This window comes from Manis javanica, chromosome 13, assembly GCF_040802235.1.
Source record: "Manis javanica isolate MJ-LG chromosome 13, MJ_LKY, whole genome shotgun sequence".
In the NCBI taxonomy this organism is placed as follows: domain Eukaryota; kingdom Metazoa; phylum Chordata; class Mammalia; order Pholidota; family Manidae; genus Manis; species Manis javanica.
Window position 1 is genome coordinate 79,049,740 of NC_133168.1, and position 17,021 is coordinate 79,066,760.

The following is a 17,021-nucleotide window of genomic DNA, read 5'->3' on the forward strand; positions in this document are numbered from 1 at the left end:
CAGGACTGGTAACAGGGTCTTTCCATGAGCTCCAAGTCTGGCCCACAGCAGGCACAGGTAGGTGTCAGCTGTCACTGTTATCAACATACAGCCATGCTGACAAACACACCCACACCTACCACCCAACGGGAACACAACGCCCTTTATATCTTCCTTGGCCCTACAAAGCATGGATGAGCTCAGCTTCCGTCACCCCTCAGTCCCCTGATTGCTAATATGTTGAGGATTTCTGCCTCTAAATCTAAGAGGCATATTGCTGTGCATTTCTCTTTCCTTTTGATGTCTTTCTTGGGCTTGGGATCAGGATGACACCTGCTTTATAGAATGAGGTGGAAACGTTCCTTCCTCCTCTATTTTCTGGAAGTCTTCAGAGAGTGTTGGCAATTTTTTTTGTCTTTAAATGTCCGATAGAATCCACCAGTGAAATCATTTGGGTCTGGCATTTCTTTCTAAGAAGATTTTTGATTGCTAATATAATTTCTTTACCTGTTATTGATCTTCTCAGATTTTCCATTTCTTGTTGACTAAGTTTTTATAATTTATGCTTTACTGGAAATTCATCCATTTCACACAAGCTGTTGAATTTGTAGGCATGTTTGCAATATTCCCTCATGATCCTTCTCATTTCTGGACCATCAGAGGCCACTTCCCCTCTTTTTCTCCTAATATGGTGATCTCTATCTTCCCCCTTTTGTTCTTATTTAATCTGCCTAAAGGTTTGCCAATTTTGTTGATGTTTTCAAACAAATGACTTAATTTCATTGTTTTCCTCTATTGTTTTCCTGCTGTTTCAGTGACTTTCATTCCAGTCTTTATAATTTGTTCCTTCTGCTTACTTTTGGTTGAAGTTGCTCTTATTTTTTAAGACTCTTTATGTGAAAGTTTAGCTTATTGATATAAGTTCTTTCTTCTTTTCTAATACAGGCATTTGAAGCTATAAATACCCTTCTTAGCATCACTTTGGAGATAGCCCATACATTTTGATATGTTCTGTTGTCCTTTTCATACAGTCCACATTTCTCTTTGCAAATGAAGTTCTGCTCCGGAGAAAACAGGGTCAGCGGACTTTCCTCTGGTATCCCCCTGGGAGGATATCACCACTGAAACATCAGGAGGTCCCAGAGCTGCTGACAACGCCGGGGACGCCGCGTCAGCTTCATTCCTGCCGGATCTTCCCATGTCGTTCCACTGTACACTTGCCGGGGCTTTCACCCCCCGACCCACCCTCCAGCACTGGTTAGAAAGGTGTCAGCCACACCCAAGGGGTCCCTGCTCCTGAACGGCCCTGCCTCAAGGCCCAGAAAGGGGACCAAAGCCCTGCAGGTGACAGCCATCCTGGTTGAGAGAATGCACCTGCAGACAGGTGAGTGGCTCGCCTAGAGCCCCACAGCCAGCAAGAGGCAGAACCTGGACATGAGCCTGAGGCTGTCAGACCCCAAACCCCCATCAACACCGCGGGCCCACCTGCTTCCACACACCATCAAACAGCACAGGAGCAGATGGGCAGCCCAGGCAGCCCCCTAGAACCTCAGAGCCCTACAGCGAAGTCGAGAAGGAGGTGGGATGTGGCCCCGCCAAGGCCCCACACTTCCTGGGCGTCCCCTGGGGTGAGGCAGCTCTGTCAGTGGGGCCAGTTGCTGCTTTCCTTTTCTGTTGCATCTTGATGAGAAACAAGCCTTTTCATGGAGTGGGCCCACAGCAGATCACAGGTCCTCTGGCACAGTCTGTGCCAGCAGGTGGGGTGTGGCCATGACATGCGGGCATGCTGCGTCGTGGCCCCCAGAGGGTGGCGGCTACACCTCTCGACCTGCAGGGGCCCTGTCTGCACCACTCAGGGTCAGTGCCGCAGGCTCACCATGGGACCTCCCGGGAAGGCACGTGTTGTCTGATCAGACTCAACAGATGGTTCACGTTTAGTGCCCAGAGAAAGAAAAATGCCTTTACAAGTGTATTTGTGCTGTGATTAATTATAACAATGTATCTTTAAAAATGACCAGACTGAAATCACAGCGGAGGACACACAGCATGACTGCTCGACTGGACTGCTCGCGGGTTCCAGTCTGCATCATAAATCAATTAGGCATTTGCCTTTAGGGAAGCCCTGTCACATAGCTTTGGCTGATGACGCGGTGGGTCTGGCACCTACTGATTTTGAGGACAGCACCTTGCCTCCGGGGCTTCAGGATGAGTAAGGCGGGAAGTAGGAAATCAGAAGAGGTCATTTCAGGGACAGGACTCTACAGAGAAGTGAGGAGGCTTCTTCCCGGACTCCATCCCATGGAGGGAAGTAGATGGAGCCGCAGTGCCCTGGCTGGGGAACCTGAGACACAGGACGAGCAGGTAAGTCCTTGGGACCTGTTCCCGGAGGCCGGAGCCCAGGCTGAAGAGGACAGTAGTAGGGGACCCGGCAGGGTCCTGCACACTGGGCCACGTGGCCCAACCTCTCCAGCCAGGTCGGGTCAGGGGTGGCCCTTGAGAGGGAAAGCGGCAGAGAACAGAGCCTGTGGCCTCATCGGTCACTGCCAGGCTTAGGTACTGGCCAGAGCTCTCCGGGCAGAGGCTCAGAAGGGCTCGGGCACCTGCCCATTGCTCCTGCCACTCTTCCTGGCCCACTGTTCCTCGGCTCTGGCTCTGTTTGGACAAGCTTCTCCAGCCTGACCACTTGGCACAGATGCACATTCCTCCTTTGCACCACACCGTGGCCATGGCTAAGAACCCCCACCCTGGCCTGCCCTGGGCCTGGGGAGATTTGTGGTTTGGCAGGAATGTTCTGTAAAGCCCTGCTTGCTTTGAAAGATTGCAATCGCTCAGTTGGCCTGCCCTGAGCCTCGGGGAGTGAGGACTCCCCACGCCCACTGACCTCCACACCCCAGGTCCTCCCCTGGCACCCCTGCCATTCAGCCAGAGTGAATCTGAGGTCAGGTACCAGAGTGGAGCAGAGTTCATTTAGGGTCTCACTAGTTCAGCCGTCTCCACCCCCAGCAGGTGGGGACATGGGGGCAGGAAGAGGGGCATTTATGGGTGCAGATGGTAGGAAAGGGCAGGTGTCCAGGGCTTCGAAGGCTCCAGGAGGCCATGTGGGTATGTGGAAATGGGAAGTATTTGAAATACACCTTGATGTACCAGAAGCATGTTTTTTGTTTGTTTGTTTTTTTATGACTAGCTCTCTATCATTACTATTTGTGTGTCTGAGGCTTTGCCCTAGGGAAGAAAAAGTCATTTTTCTTGATTTTTGAGGTCTTAAATAGACTAGTAGACTTCTGTACGTGTATGCCTGGAGCAGTAGTGTGAAAGCTAAAACATTTTTATCTACAAGATTCAGGCTTTGTTGAGAGAGAAATGTTTTCTTGGAATTCTGAAAGAGGTGCTTTGAAATAAACAGCAAGGAGGCTGCCCTGTAAACCGGTGTGTTGGGAACCAAGGAGACGCCGTGTAACCATGCGGCTGCCTCCAGGGCCCCAGAAGGAAGTGGGTGGGGGTGCTTGGAGACTGTAGGTTGGTGCTGGGAAGCCCGCACTGCTTGCCCTGCAGGACAGAAGCTCTGGGGCAGGAAGGGCAGGGACCGGGAGGCAGGACACTCACCTGGCTTCCCAAGGTGGGGTCCAGAGACTATGAGCATCAGAGAGAATGTGGGTCCTGCATGGCCCCTGAGCAGGTGAAGGCCAGGTGGGTGCTGCCAGGGTGCCAGCCATGTGGGGGAGGAGCTGACAGCTCGCCCCTCCTGGGACCCTCCTGGGAGGTGGGAAGGCCAAGCACAGACTGTGGCTCCATGCTCCCATGAGAAGCAGGTGTTGGGGAGCTGGATGGGGTCATGGGTGGATGCTACGTGGCCTGCTTGGGTGGAGTGCTTGGGGAAGGGTCAGCTATAGAGTGTCTTTGACACAGACAGTAACCCAATTTCCTCCAAATGAGGTTCATTGACCGTGTCCCCTACAGGCCACCCACAGCCTCGAGAGGGGGCTGGCCCTCCCCCGCTGCATGGAGGAGGGTGGAGGGTGCCAGAGCAGTCCCAATGGCCACTGCCTCCCCTCCGGGGCCCCAAGCCTTTGTCCCCTCTGCAGAGGACTGTGGTCTACCCTCCTCTCTGCCTGCTAGAAGCAGCTCGGCTCCAGAGCTGTGCTGGCCAATGACAAAACCAACAGTCATTCAGTGACCCTGCAGTGCCCTGTCATGAGCCATGTCTTCCCTGGGCCCCTGTTCTCTGCTTACTTTCCTTCATATATTTTTTAGTAATGAAGCCGCATTTCAATGATGACAAAGAAGCCATCTAACAATTTGCCATCTTTGAAAAATTATCCCAGCCCCCCTGTCTGCCCTGACCGTGATGTGCATGCTGGCTGTTCAGCTGGCGCTCCCACCTTTCTTAACTCCCCTTGCCCTTGGTGCCTAAGAAGAGAAATGGTTTGCCACATTCGTTGACAGGATGAGGAAAACACTGAGACACTTCATGACAAAGTAGGTTTCTTTTGACTGCCTAGTTCTTTGGAAAGCGTCTCCCAAGTCTGCCCCCCTCAGACACCTGTGCTTCTGACCAGCCAGCCGTAGAGATTCCAGCCACCCCCACCTTGTAGCTCAGAGAAACATTGATAGTTTATCATAAAAGAAGGCACACGATAAAGGGTACAGATGGTTATCCAGACGGAAGACATGCACAGAGAAGACACAGGGGAAGGGCTTTGAGGGTTTCAGAGACGTTGAGGCTGACTCAGCACGAGTGTCACTCAGGTTTGAGAATCGTGAGAATCACAGCCCCACTCCTGCAGCCATAACTAACACCTGCTCCCCTCTGGGCAGGCACTGCTCCAGGACATCGGTGTGTTCACCCCCTGACCCCTGATAGCCACCTTGAAGGGAATGCCATTGTCACCCCCATTTTATGAACAGGGAGACTGGGCATGGAGAGGTTGAATGCCTTGGAAACTGTGTGCTGGCAAATGGCAACTCCGGGGCTTGGACCCAGGCTGCCTGAGTCCAGGCCCTCACCCACCACACCACCTGTGGTGTTTCAACTCGTCCCAAGTGGAACTGCAAATACGGGCTGCAAAGGGTATGCGTGGCATCAATGGTGGGGGATGTCACGAGGGATGTGGCTCCGGGGCCTGTGCGCCCAGAACCCGAGTGATCCTGCTGGGCGTCAGGCAGGCCCAGCTTAGGGTGGGGCAGGACTTGGGCCATTCCAGCTGTTACCAGAGCATCTACTTTCTTACCCTTAGAAGAGCCCAGGCCACACGTGATGGGCCAGCGTCACACTCTGATCACATGAAATTCTGTACCACAAGTACCTGATCTAGATACGTGATGCTCACACGACATCTCACAACATCCAGACAAAGGTGGTGGCTTCTTTCTCACTGCATTGTGGAGCAACATTTCATGAGCTGCATGGGGCCACAGATACAAAAAATTCCTGGGAAAACCCAGGGTGAAGAGATTCTCATCAAAACAACTATTTATGGCTTGGGATCTGAAGACAGATGGCCTAGGTTCAAATCTCAGCTCTACCCTGTCCCAGCTTGGCCACCCAGCAAAGGTAAAAAGTTCTCATACTCTCCCAGGCCGGGACTTTGCCATCTATAAAGCAGGGATGACAGTAGAATCTGCCACGTCGGCTTGCTTGAGGGGCCAGTCGGGCAGAACAGCATCTGATGGGTGCCACTGAAACTCAAGCAGCCATCATTTACATGACTGACACACCACTTTCAGGGTGCCATTAAGAAAGAAAAAAAAAATACTGGCAATTAAACAATGCCCTCCCAATTTTGGAGATGTTAGAATGGGAAAAAAATGTTAAGTCCTAAAGTTGGTGAGGCACAGTATTACTGTTGCACTTGATCTGCCAGCAACTGAGGCCCGCAGAGGCCGGCCTACTAGCTGAGCAGTAAACGGGCCACGTGGAGCAAATCTGTGAACGCACGCAGGTGGTGTGGGCCTGCGGGCAGGAACGAGTGGCCGCGTGGGTCTGCAATATCTCACTGTCACGTAGATGCACTTGCTGAGTTTGGGCAGGTCCAGGAGGAACGCAGCAGTGGGACAACCATGCCAGTGTTGGTTTTAATTCCACCTGCTCTAGTAAAATCTACTGATCATCGCCCATGGACACGGTATTTTGTCAGGCTCTCTGGAGGAGAATAAGGCACAATTTCTGCCTCAAGGAATTTTCTGTCCAGCAAAAGAGACAAACATATAACTAACTAACTTGCAAGCCAAAAGAACAAGAGCTACAGTAGGAGCAGGTCTGTGGGATGCAAGACCGATTTTATCTGGCGTGGGAATTCCCAGAGGAACCCACAGGCCAGGGAGGCTCATTATGAACAGGAAGCCGGTGTTAGTCCCTGGCTGTGTTTCCCAGTGACGCAGCCTCCAGCCTTGTCTTAGTTCTCTGTCCTATGTATCCTTTGCCCAGATTTCCCCCAATGATTTATTTTCATCTTAGTATAGTCTATGTAAGTCACTCTAAATCTTCCCTGGAACAATGTGGAGCATTAATACACAGGCAAAACAAAACAGCATATAACACAATGCATTCCTTAAAGGATTTTAAGGTTAGAAAAATTCCTGCTGCATTCCTAGTGGCTTATCTGTAGGTGCAAAGTGGGGGAAGGACGGGAAGCCAGGGGTCATGAGCTCCAGGAGCTGGGAGTGGGAGCTGGGCCCCTGCGCTGCGGTGACTGCTTGCCCTCTGACCAACCACACGACGGCCGGTCGTCCAGCTCTGTGGGGTCTGCAGGGGCAGCTGAGGAGGCCAACCCCCTTTCCTCTCAGGCTTCTTCTCAAGACATGCATGATGTCATTTTGCCACATTATGCTGTCATGCGAGTTACAAGGGCAGCTGAGCCCCGCCGAGGGGGTGGGGGGACGTCTCCACGGGGACAGCTCTGAGTCACAGCTGCTGTCTCGCGTGGCCGACAACAGAAGGCCTGTGGGCTGCAATCGGGTAAAATGGAGAGAATGAAAATAGACTCACAGAGTCCTCTTCACATTCCCTTCAATACTATCAATGAATCAGTTTTCTTTAAAAAGAAAAGAAAAATGTTTTCCCCTCAGATGCCTGATCCACCCCAACCCTGGGCCAGCCTGCTGCCTCCTCTGGCGCAGCCCCAAGGACCAGCCTGTGCTCCCTCACACCAGGGCCCCCTGGACGGCCCGCTTCCTGTCCATCATCTAATCTCCCGGAGCCTGGCCCGCCTCCTCCGGCCCCGCCACCGCCCCATGCATCTGATTCTGCGGAGTTTGAGTTTCTTGGGTCTCGCAGCTTCACACGCCTGACTTCAGAGCAGCGTGGCCTTCCAAAGAGTGGCCCCCATGTAACAGCTCACACAGAACATGAAAGGAACTCAGGTCACAGCCACACCCCCTCTGCAACTTCCCCTTTCGGCACCGCCACCCCCTGACTCCCTCCTGCCCCAGATGCCTGCTGATCCCCAGGCAGGCGCTTCCCGCCCTCCTTCCCTGGCCAGGCCTCTGAGCCTTGCCAGCCTGGAGGAGCGGCTGCAGACACCTGCCAGGCCCCAGGTCTGCCGGACCTGGCCCCCTGTAGTCCTGGCGGTGCCCCTCCCTCTGTGGGGGACTCTCTGGAAATTGTGCTTCTACCATAGCAAGAGAAATCCTCATGGATAGTTTCTAGTAAAAAGAAAAACTCACCTCATTATAAATTTACTGCCTGTAACATTCCATTCTGACAGCGAATTCCACCCCACCGAGGGTTTCTTAACTGCCAGAAGGTCGCTTAACCGGTCCTTGCACACGTTTTACCTTCCTAAGCCCATGACAGGCTCCTGAAGCACCAGGATGGCCTTGTTTTTCTGGATGTCCCTTCATGCAGGGCCCAGTGCATCACAGGGCCTCCCTGACACTCACCGGGTGGAACAAAGGACCCAATCTGCAGTCGGCAAACACACACCTCCTGTTCACCACACCAGGCAGCATAACGAGATTTCACGTTGAATCACCTGGCAGGCCTCGGATTCTCTCCAGTCACAGATGGATTCCGGCACAATTTAATGGTGAGCAGGATAGGCTTTGTGATCCCTTTCACTGTGGGATTCTCCGACTGTCACTAAACACATTCCACGCAGAACAGTCGAGTGTGCTGGCAGACAGCCACCTGCCCCACAGGCTGCCGCAGGGCCGAGCAGCAGTGCACACGCGGTGGGCCCAGCGCCTCAGGTCGGCACCGCCAGCATCAGGGGTTGGAATGTGGCTTCTCCCCAGGAAGTAGGTTTTAAACACCATGCTGTGTAGGGTGCCTTGTGGGAGACAGGGATATCATGAATCAGAGCTTTCTTCAAGGTTACTATGGTTATTATATCATAGGCACTCAAAAAATATTTATTGACTGATTTATTCTGCTGTAGGACATTTATAACTGATAAATGTCTCAAATCAGTCATTTTTCCCATGTTTGTTATTTTAAATAGAATATTTTCAGTATTCTTCTAAGGGAGCCTAATATTGTGCTATTGAATATAACATGACAGTGCCAGGCTGATGTTCTCTGGGAAAAGTTTTTAAAATGGAAAACATTTGATTAGGTCAGAGATGGCGGCAGATCCTGAAACCATGCCTGTGTCACTGCATTTCACTGAGTTTCTCGAGGTCAATAAGCAAGCCTATCAGAATGATTTTGTAAGAAGTGAATCTGCCAAGAAGACGCCAGAATCCCACTCGATGAACATCTAGAAAGGATTTCCTGGCCTCATGCACTTGCTGGAATTGGCTGTGCGTTGCAAGTTGTGTGGAGAAATTGCGAAGTATACAGTGGCTGTTCCAAGAATGTGTTCTCTTCTCCAGGCATGGCGGCGAATGAGTGTCTCTGAAAGTGCTCAGTCCCGGGCCTGTACGTAGCTCACAGGCCTATGCAGCCCGCAGAAGGGATTGATGAGCAGGGCTGCTGAGGAGAGGGGAGAGGAGTGAATTTTACCAGCCACTTTGGAGCAAAGAGGTTCTGATGACACATCTGCAGGCCTGAACTGGCCGGCCCTTACACCTCTACTTGCCAAAATTTCTCCTTCAGTGCAGTATAACAGTTCTCAAATATTTCAGTGTTTGCTACTTTTGATCAAAATGCTTCACAAGAGCAGGGTCCCCCTTTTCTACCCAGTTTTTTGAGTCAGTGGCATGGTGATCCCAAAGTCTCCTATTTTGTTTAAAACTCTAGCTCAGCTCTGCCACTGTGATTTGGAAACCCACTGAAGTGTCTCCTGATGGATGCTAGCCTGTTGACCCGCAGACGGGTTAGGCAAGTCCTAGACTCTGCTCTTTAAAGCATTTTGTTTCAGATGTCAAATGAGATTTCTGTTCAGTTATATTCTCTCCATAAGAGCTTAAAAGAAGACCAGGATGAGCATTTCCAAGAGTGACTGTAAAACATCTAAGAAAATTTTTTAAAATTAAAATGTTTGCGTAACATATTGGTGGCTTGAGAGTGCGGTGGTGTCTCAACACATTTCTGAAACAGCCTGCTTGTTTGGGATGCACTGTCATAGACCCTCCTGCGGAGCTCCTGGGGTCTCTCGAGAGCTTGTCCATTTTTCCCAAGGTGGGACTGGGGCAAGGCAAGTCTCTCATGGGGATTCCCCAGCCCTCAGGGGGCCAGGCCAGCTCTGTGCCATGTCTGATAAGAAAGGTTTAGTGCAAGATGTTGTATGTTTCTAGTAATGGTCTCACAAATTGTTCATAACTGGGAAGGTTTCAGGTTTGTATAGAGTTCAGGTTTTATTTTACCATGTAATTTTCCATTCCTTTCTCTGTTTTTGCTGTGGTTCTCAGCCCAGAGCTGGGTACAGCTTCCCAAATGCAGAGAGGCCCTTGGGAGAAAGTGAGGGATCTAAGGACCATGTGCCAGGCAGGCCCCAAAGAAAGAAAAAAGAGAAAGAACCCCCCACAAGCACATACTGTTACCCTTATTTATCTGTGTAGGTATTCAGTGACTACACTATAACTATTTTAGGGGGGCTCTCCGCATGCATAGGGTCCACATCATTGCTCAGGTGACTGATAAGCAATTTTGAGTAGAACACGAAGGGCAGAGCCCCGGATCAGACCACATATCCCCTGTCGGCGTCGTATCTCCATGGGGCACAGTTCTTCAGCCAGCTTGAGTTCATCCAAATGAATCATTTCTAACCCATTTCTCTCCCCCTAGTCCTGAGGGAAGTGAAGACATGGCTGCTTCCCCACCTGGTGAGCCGCTCAGGGACCAGGGCAGCTTTCCCTCCACGGAGGCCAGTCCTTCCCCCTCTCCCTCCTAGCCGTTCTCAGAACATCTGTTACATCTGCACCACCGACAGAGGGCGAGACCTCTGTGGTCTCCAAATGACCGCATTCTGAAAGCAAGGTCCATCCATGTCTTTTCTCCTGCCATCTGTCTTGTTCTCCAAGGTTTCACAAAGGTTACCTCCAAGAACTTCATAGTCTCATTTCCAAGGCCTTTTATGATCTGAGTCACACAGCTTATACTCACATAGAAAACAGGTGTTCTTGTATCATTTTCTGGCTATTTGGGATTTTGGTTCCCTCAAGTTTGCTTTGTCCTTTCTGTTTGAAGATCATTTTTACATAAAGGAAGTGAAAAATAAAGTATAAACTGGGTCATTCTGGTTTCTTCTCCATCTGTTATCATTATACCATCTGCACCTTGTTTCTTGCACTAAACAAAATGAAGCAAAACAGAAAGCCTCAGATGATTCTGGACTAAAGCAGCATGGCCCTAGAATCAGATAGAAAGAATGCACCTAAGGGTTTTGTGGGTTCTTAAAGCAAAGTATAGGTTAGGGTCCTGGCTTAGCCACAGGGAGGGCCTGCTGTTGATACTCAGCTCTTCCCCAGGCCTGTGCCCGCTGCCAGACATTCACAGAAGGAATGGAAATGTCCCCTGGAAGGCCCAGCAGGAAATCCAGTTTAGTTCCCGTACCTTTCTCTGGTACAAAACAGAAGCTGTGACTGGCCCAGTGGGCAGGAAGGCCTGCAGAGCCCCAGGTACAAGCAAAGACCCCCACATCTGGTGAGGGGGAAAAGCCAAAGCCACTGCCTCTTCTCAACTGCTGATGGTTTTCCAAAAGGGGTAACTGGTCAGCTGACAGGTTGAATTAAAAGAAACTAATAAAAGAAGAAGAAGAAGAAAGAAGGAGGAGGAGGAGGAAGGGGAGGGGAGGGGGAGGAGGGGGAGGGGGAGGAGGAGAAAAACCAGGAACAAGGAAAAAGCATTAGTAAGAGCGTAGATTAAAACCCTGCCACGTCCATCATCATTCAAAACATAAATGTCTGCCTGTTCCAATTAAAAGGCAGAACTATTAGGCTGGATTAAGAAGAGTTAAGGCCATTAATATGTTGCCTATCAGAACCTGGACTTGGAAAGCATCTTGGCAGCATCTTATACAGTAGGATATCCTGTTCATGTAACACAACACCCCACACCTTGGCATTTATTCATGGGAAATGAAAACATATGTCCACACAAGTTCTGTATATGAATGTCTAAAGTAGCTTTATTCATAACAGGAAAAAACTGTAAACAACCAAAATGTCCATCAGCCATGGAGTGGAAAAACAAATTGTAGCAACCTTTTCAACATTGTATTGGAAGTCTTTGCCTATGCATTTAGGCAAGAAAAGGAAATAAAAGGTATACAGATTGGGAAGGAAGAAATAAAACTGTGTTTGTTTGCAGATCATATGATCACCTATGTAGAAAATCCAAAAGAATCCATATATTCCTGGAGCTAATAAGCAATTATGGCAAGGTTACAGGATGCAAAATTAATTACAAAATCCAACCACTCTCCTATATACCAGCAATGAACAAGTGAAACTTGAAATTTAAATCTAATGCCATTTACATTAGCACCCCAAAAATGAAATACTTAGGTATAAACCTACCAAATATGGACAAGATCTATATGAGGAAAATTACAAAACTCTGATGAAAGAAATAAAAACAGAACTAATTAAATGGAGAGACATTCCATGTTAATAGAAAGGAATACTCAATACTGTCAAGATGTTAGTTCTTCCCAACTTGATCTATGGATTCAATGCAGTCCTAATCAAAATCCCAACAAGTTATTTGTGGGTATCAACAAATTGATTCTAAAATGTATATGGAGAGGCAAAGGATTCAGAATAGCCAACACAATATTGGAAAAGATCAAAGTTAGAGGACTGATGCTACTCCATTTCAAGGTTTACTATAAAGCTACAAAAATCAGGACAGTGTGGTTTTGGTAAAAGAAAAATACAAAAATATCAATGGATCAGAACAGAAAGCCCAGAAATAGAGGCAGCTGGTCTTTAACAAAGGAGCAAAGGCAGTACAATGGGGCAGAGACAGTGAAATGGTGAAGGAACAACTGACCATCCACATGCAAAGATAAATAAAAAGGTAAACCTAGACACAGGTCTTATACCCTTTACAAAAAGTAAATCAACATGGATCACAAACTTAAATGTAAAACATGACCTGTAAAACTCTTAGAAGACAACATAGAAGAAAATCAGGTGGCCTTGGGTATGGTGACCACTTTTTAAATACGACACCACAGGAACAATCCATGAAAGAAAGAATGGATAAGCTGGACTCAATAAATTTGAAAAGTTCTGCTCTGTCCAGACAACATCAGGAAAATGGGAAGACAAGCCACTGAGTGGGAGAAAATATTTGCAAAAGAACATCTGATAAGGACTGTTACCCAAAATACACAAAGAATTCTTAAATCTCAACAATAAGAAAACTCACATCTTGATGTAAAAATAGGCCAAAAATCTTAACACACCCTAAAGAAGAAAATACAGATGGAAAATAAGCAAATGAAAAGATGCTCCACATCACATCATCAGAAAAATTCAACTTAAAACAGAAATGAAATACCACTACACAACTAGAATGGCCAAATTCCAGAACATTGACAACACCAAACGCTGGTGAGGGTGCGGAGCAGCAGGGGCTCTTGTCACTGCCGACAGACACGCAGGGTGGTGCGGCCCCTTTGAAGACAACTTGACTGTTTCTTGCAAAACTGAACATACTTTTACCATGTAATACAGCAATTTTACTTCTTTGTATTTACTCAAATGAGTTGAAAACAGGTCTACTCAAAAACTTGCACACAGACATTTATGGCAGCTTTATTCACCATTGCCAAAATTTGGAAACAAGATATTCTGGAGTAGGTGAATGAATTAATAAACTGATATATCCAGACAATAGAATATTCCTCAGTTGTAAAGGGAAATGAGCCATCAAGCCAGGAAAAAACATTGAAGAAACTTACATGCACATTACTAAGTGAAAGAAACCAGTCTGAAAAGACCACGTACTGTATACTTCCAACTATGTGACATTTTGGAAAAGATGAAACTATAGAGACAATAAAAAGATCAGTGGTTGCCCGGGTTCAGGGGCAAATAGGCAGAGCACAGAGGGTTTTTCAGGGCAGTGCAAGTACTGTGTATGCATTGGAGTGGTGGATGTATGTCATGACTTTGTCCAAACCCACAGAATGTACGCCCCCAGTGGTGACCCCTAATGTGAACTATGGACTGTGGGTGATGACTGCGTGTCAGGGTAGGTTTCCCAATTGCAGTAAATGCACCACAGTGATGGGGATGCTGATAATGGGGGAGGCTGTGCCTGCTTCAGGGCAGGAGTTTCATGGGAAATCACTCTACCTTGGACTCAATTTTTCTGTGAACTTAACTGCTCTAAAAAAGATAGTCTTTAAAAATGTTAACATGATCTTTTACTATCTTGCTGATGTTCAGTGAACACATTTTATTGACTTTGTGATGGTCGTCTGAAGGCGCTGATCTCTTAGATTAGTATATTGTCCGTGTTTCTGAATTTACCTTCCCACGTGAAACAGTCTTTCTGCAGAGTTAACAACTGAACCTCCGTCTGTGGCTCTTACCAGCAAAAGGTGAATAGCCTGAGCTGCCTAGGGAGTCCCCTCAGAATGAAAGCTGGGACAAGACGCAGTCTTTAACCACTTGGACTGTGCTTCTAGAAATTCTTTTACTGCACATATTCACTTGCTATTAGCTTCAGAGCGAAGTCAGGCTTGAGTTTTCAAGATGAAAGTCCTTTTTATCCTTCCGGTCAACCTGGAAGTTGTGGTTGCTAAGGGACCCTTACCTGGGTGTCCGGTGCTGCACAGGCAAACTGTCAGTCGTCTCAGCTGCTGCTGGATAACTGGTCACGTGCCCACACACTCACCTGGGACATCCTTCCTCCAAATGACTTGTCTACAAAAAATTCCACCAATTCAAAGAGATAAATGAGTAGCAGGACCTTTAAGGAACTGAGGAGAAGCGCCTGTTTTGTATACCTCAGCTATTCTAAAAATCAAACCTGCTGATCACATTTGCCTGCTTTTGGAGCAAGACGGTTTTTAAATGTCACCCGTTTCCAGTCTCATGGGTAAGAAGAGGTCTCATAAGGTCCCTGAAGAAAGGTCAGTGCTGGCCACTTTCAGATAAAGAGTAAGGTACTGCCAAAATACATTGTGTGGTTTGGAAAGATAACTCCTGGGGCAAAGTCTTTGGAGCACAGAGTATTCCCCATTCCCCTCTTCAAACCAAAGTGTTTTTGTATAACTAATCCCTCCCAACCAGAACGGACGTAATCCTCTTCCTACGGTGTCCATCAACTCTACATCTGCTTTGCCTCATTTCCCAATATGATTTTCTGGGATGGAAAAACAAGTCTCCAGACACAGCAGAGAAGAATTTAGTTCAGTTTCAATCTTTACTTTGTCTGGATTGAAAAATCTATGATTCCAAAATCAAGCCAATACTGTAGCCAAATGTTTATGACTAACTAATTCTAGCTAATTTTCTTCCCAGTCCAGGCCAAAAAAAAAAGCCAGACCCAAAGTTGACTCTGGGTGTGCAAGCAGCTCTCTAAGGTCCTTTAATACATCCTAGAACTCAGACAACAGAAACATCCAAACCTTCTTAATCCATAGAGATTTCCTCACAATGATTTGCTGTCAAGGCAATGATGTTTCGGAACTGCAAAGCTGGGGAGAGATGGTAGCGATTGAGCGTCACAGAAGACCCCTCAGACAGAGCCTGGGAGGCAGCTGCAACTACCAGGCCTCAACCTCGACTCGGAGTTTGAATGATGACTCCCTGCACAGAGGCAAATGCCCTAGAACACAGTCCAGTCTTCACGTTATGTGGGAGTCTGTTTTCCAGTAAAATGTCACCTTGCCACATCAGACTGTGGAAAAAGAAATTTATTAGCTGTCTGGATACAAGTAAATTAGTGAGTCTTCCTGAGCTCAGCCTCCTCATCAATAACAGAAGAGTCGTCCATCTATCTCTGGGGCTTTGCGAGGATTCAGTGAAATATGGCAGACGGCCTGGTGTGTAGTGAGTGTTAAAACTTTTGTTGAGTACATATCAAATATTAGCCACATTCATATTTACATATGAATCTGTCTTGGTATAGTAGACTTATGCAAGGTTTTACCAGCCTAGCTCTGATGTTGTCATAAGAGCATTCTTCGGAAAGCAGGAAAAACTAATTTCCATGTACCTCATTTTCCCCTTGTCAAGACTTATGAGAATATCAGCACCTACCTGACAGGTTGGAAGGATTAAGTAGGGTGGCTACTTGAACATGGTACCTACCAAAGAGTAAAAGTTGAGTGAATACCTGATATAATTATAGGGAGGGATGACCAAACTGTATCCATGCCTGTAAATACAGATGTGGGCATGTATATGTGATCATAGCTACTGGATGCCCACTGAAATGGCAATGCTATGTGACAGACCTTCATCTTTCAGGGAAAATGAGAGAATTTAGGTCATCTGGCCACCAGGCTATGCAAGTCTCCAAAAAGGCAGTTTATCCAGCAGACCTTAGAGACGGAGAGAACTATGTGAAAAATCTGAGTAGTGACCTTCCTCTCCAACAGTATGGTGGAAAGATAGACTGAACATAGTACATATTTTTTTTTTAACATACTGCATATTTCCACAGGAAGTGCTGAATAAAATATATCAGTCATCCTTTTACATGTGCAGCAAGTAAAGCGCACGGAGCTCAGAAATGGAGGAGACGGACAGCCCCATGGGAAGCCTGGTCGGGGTGGCCCCAGGGCAGGGCCTTGGGTCAGTGAGCCGGGGACTCGGATTCTAGGGTCTCTACAGGGTTGGGAATTAAAACTAACACCTAGTTAGCTTTGGAACACCTTCAAAGGGTCCCTCCATAAAAGGGAACCCTAAGAAAAGCCCCTTCTGGCCGAGAGAGGTGGCGGATGAGCCCATCTCTTTCCATGGGATCTGACGAGGAGAAACCGTCTCCTCCGCGAATCCATTACCGCGGGTCTTTCCCACCTGGGGCTGGGGTTCAGCTTTTTACTATTTGACATAATCACCAACCAACAGCCACATTTAATGAGGGAAAGTTCTTGACAGAAGGAATGCCTGCTGATAACATAAAAGACAGCATGGAATCAGGTCAGCTTTCCACAACCCTAATGATGTCATGGAACCAAGCAAGGATTATCCACTGTTGATAAAACCAGTATGTTTCTGAGTTTCTGAGTTAAGGAAACAGTCATCCTTAGAATGCCAAAGCAACCTCCCCAGAGTACTTTCTAGTCAAGAGGGGAGTGAGGAGGTATGGTAAGAAATAAAAAATAAGCAAGACTCGAATGCAGGCCAAGCAGAGTGCTGGCCAAGCTGACCACTGTGCTTGGTGCCCACACAGGCTATCAGTTCTCCAGGGCTGTGTGTCTTTGTTGACTCACAATTTACTATTGATCATGGTATTTTACAACTCTCTAAGGGCAGATGTTAAGCTGTGGAAAAGTGGTTGAATGCAAATGATCCTTTCTCATAGCAATGCAAATGAATTCTGTCTGGTAGAGATGCAAATGATGTCTCTCTGGTAGAAAAGGTAACCCTAAAGTTTACAGTTTCATCCTCCTATAAGACATCAACCTATTCTGTATCTAATTTTGCAATCTTACTATTACATTATTTCTCTCTGTGGCTATAAATACTTCTATCTT

General features: G+C 47.6%; 1 long non-coding RNA gene across 1 annotated transcript; it reads right to left on the reverse strand.

Annotated features, from left to right (window-relative positions):
* Nucleotides 1–6,519: 6,519 nt before the first annotated feature.
* On the reverse strand, nt 6,520–7,779 carry LOC140845519 (uncharacterized). The gene is made up of 2 exons (XR_012124346.1): nt 7,642–7,779; nt 6,520–6,924 (listed from the first exon to the last, which is right to left on the reverse strand). It is a non-coding gene; the product is annotated as an uncharacterized lncRNA (long non-coding RNA).
* Nucleotides 7,780–17,021: the final 9,242 nt, after the last annotated feature.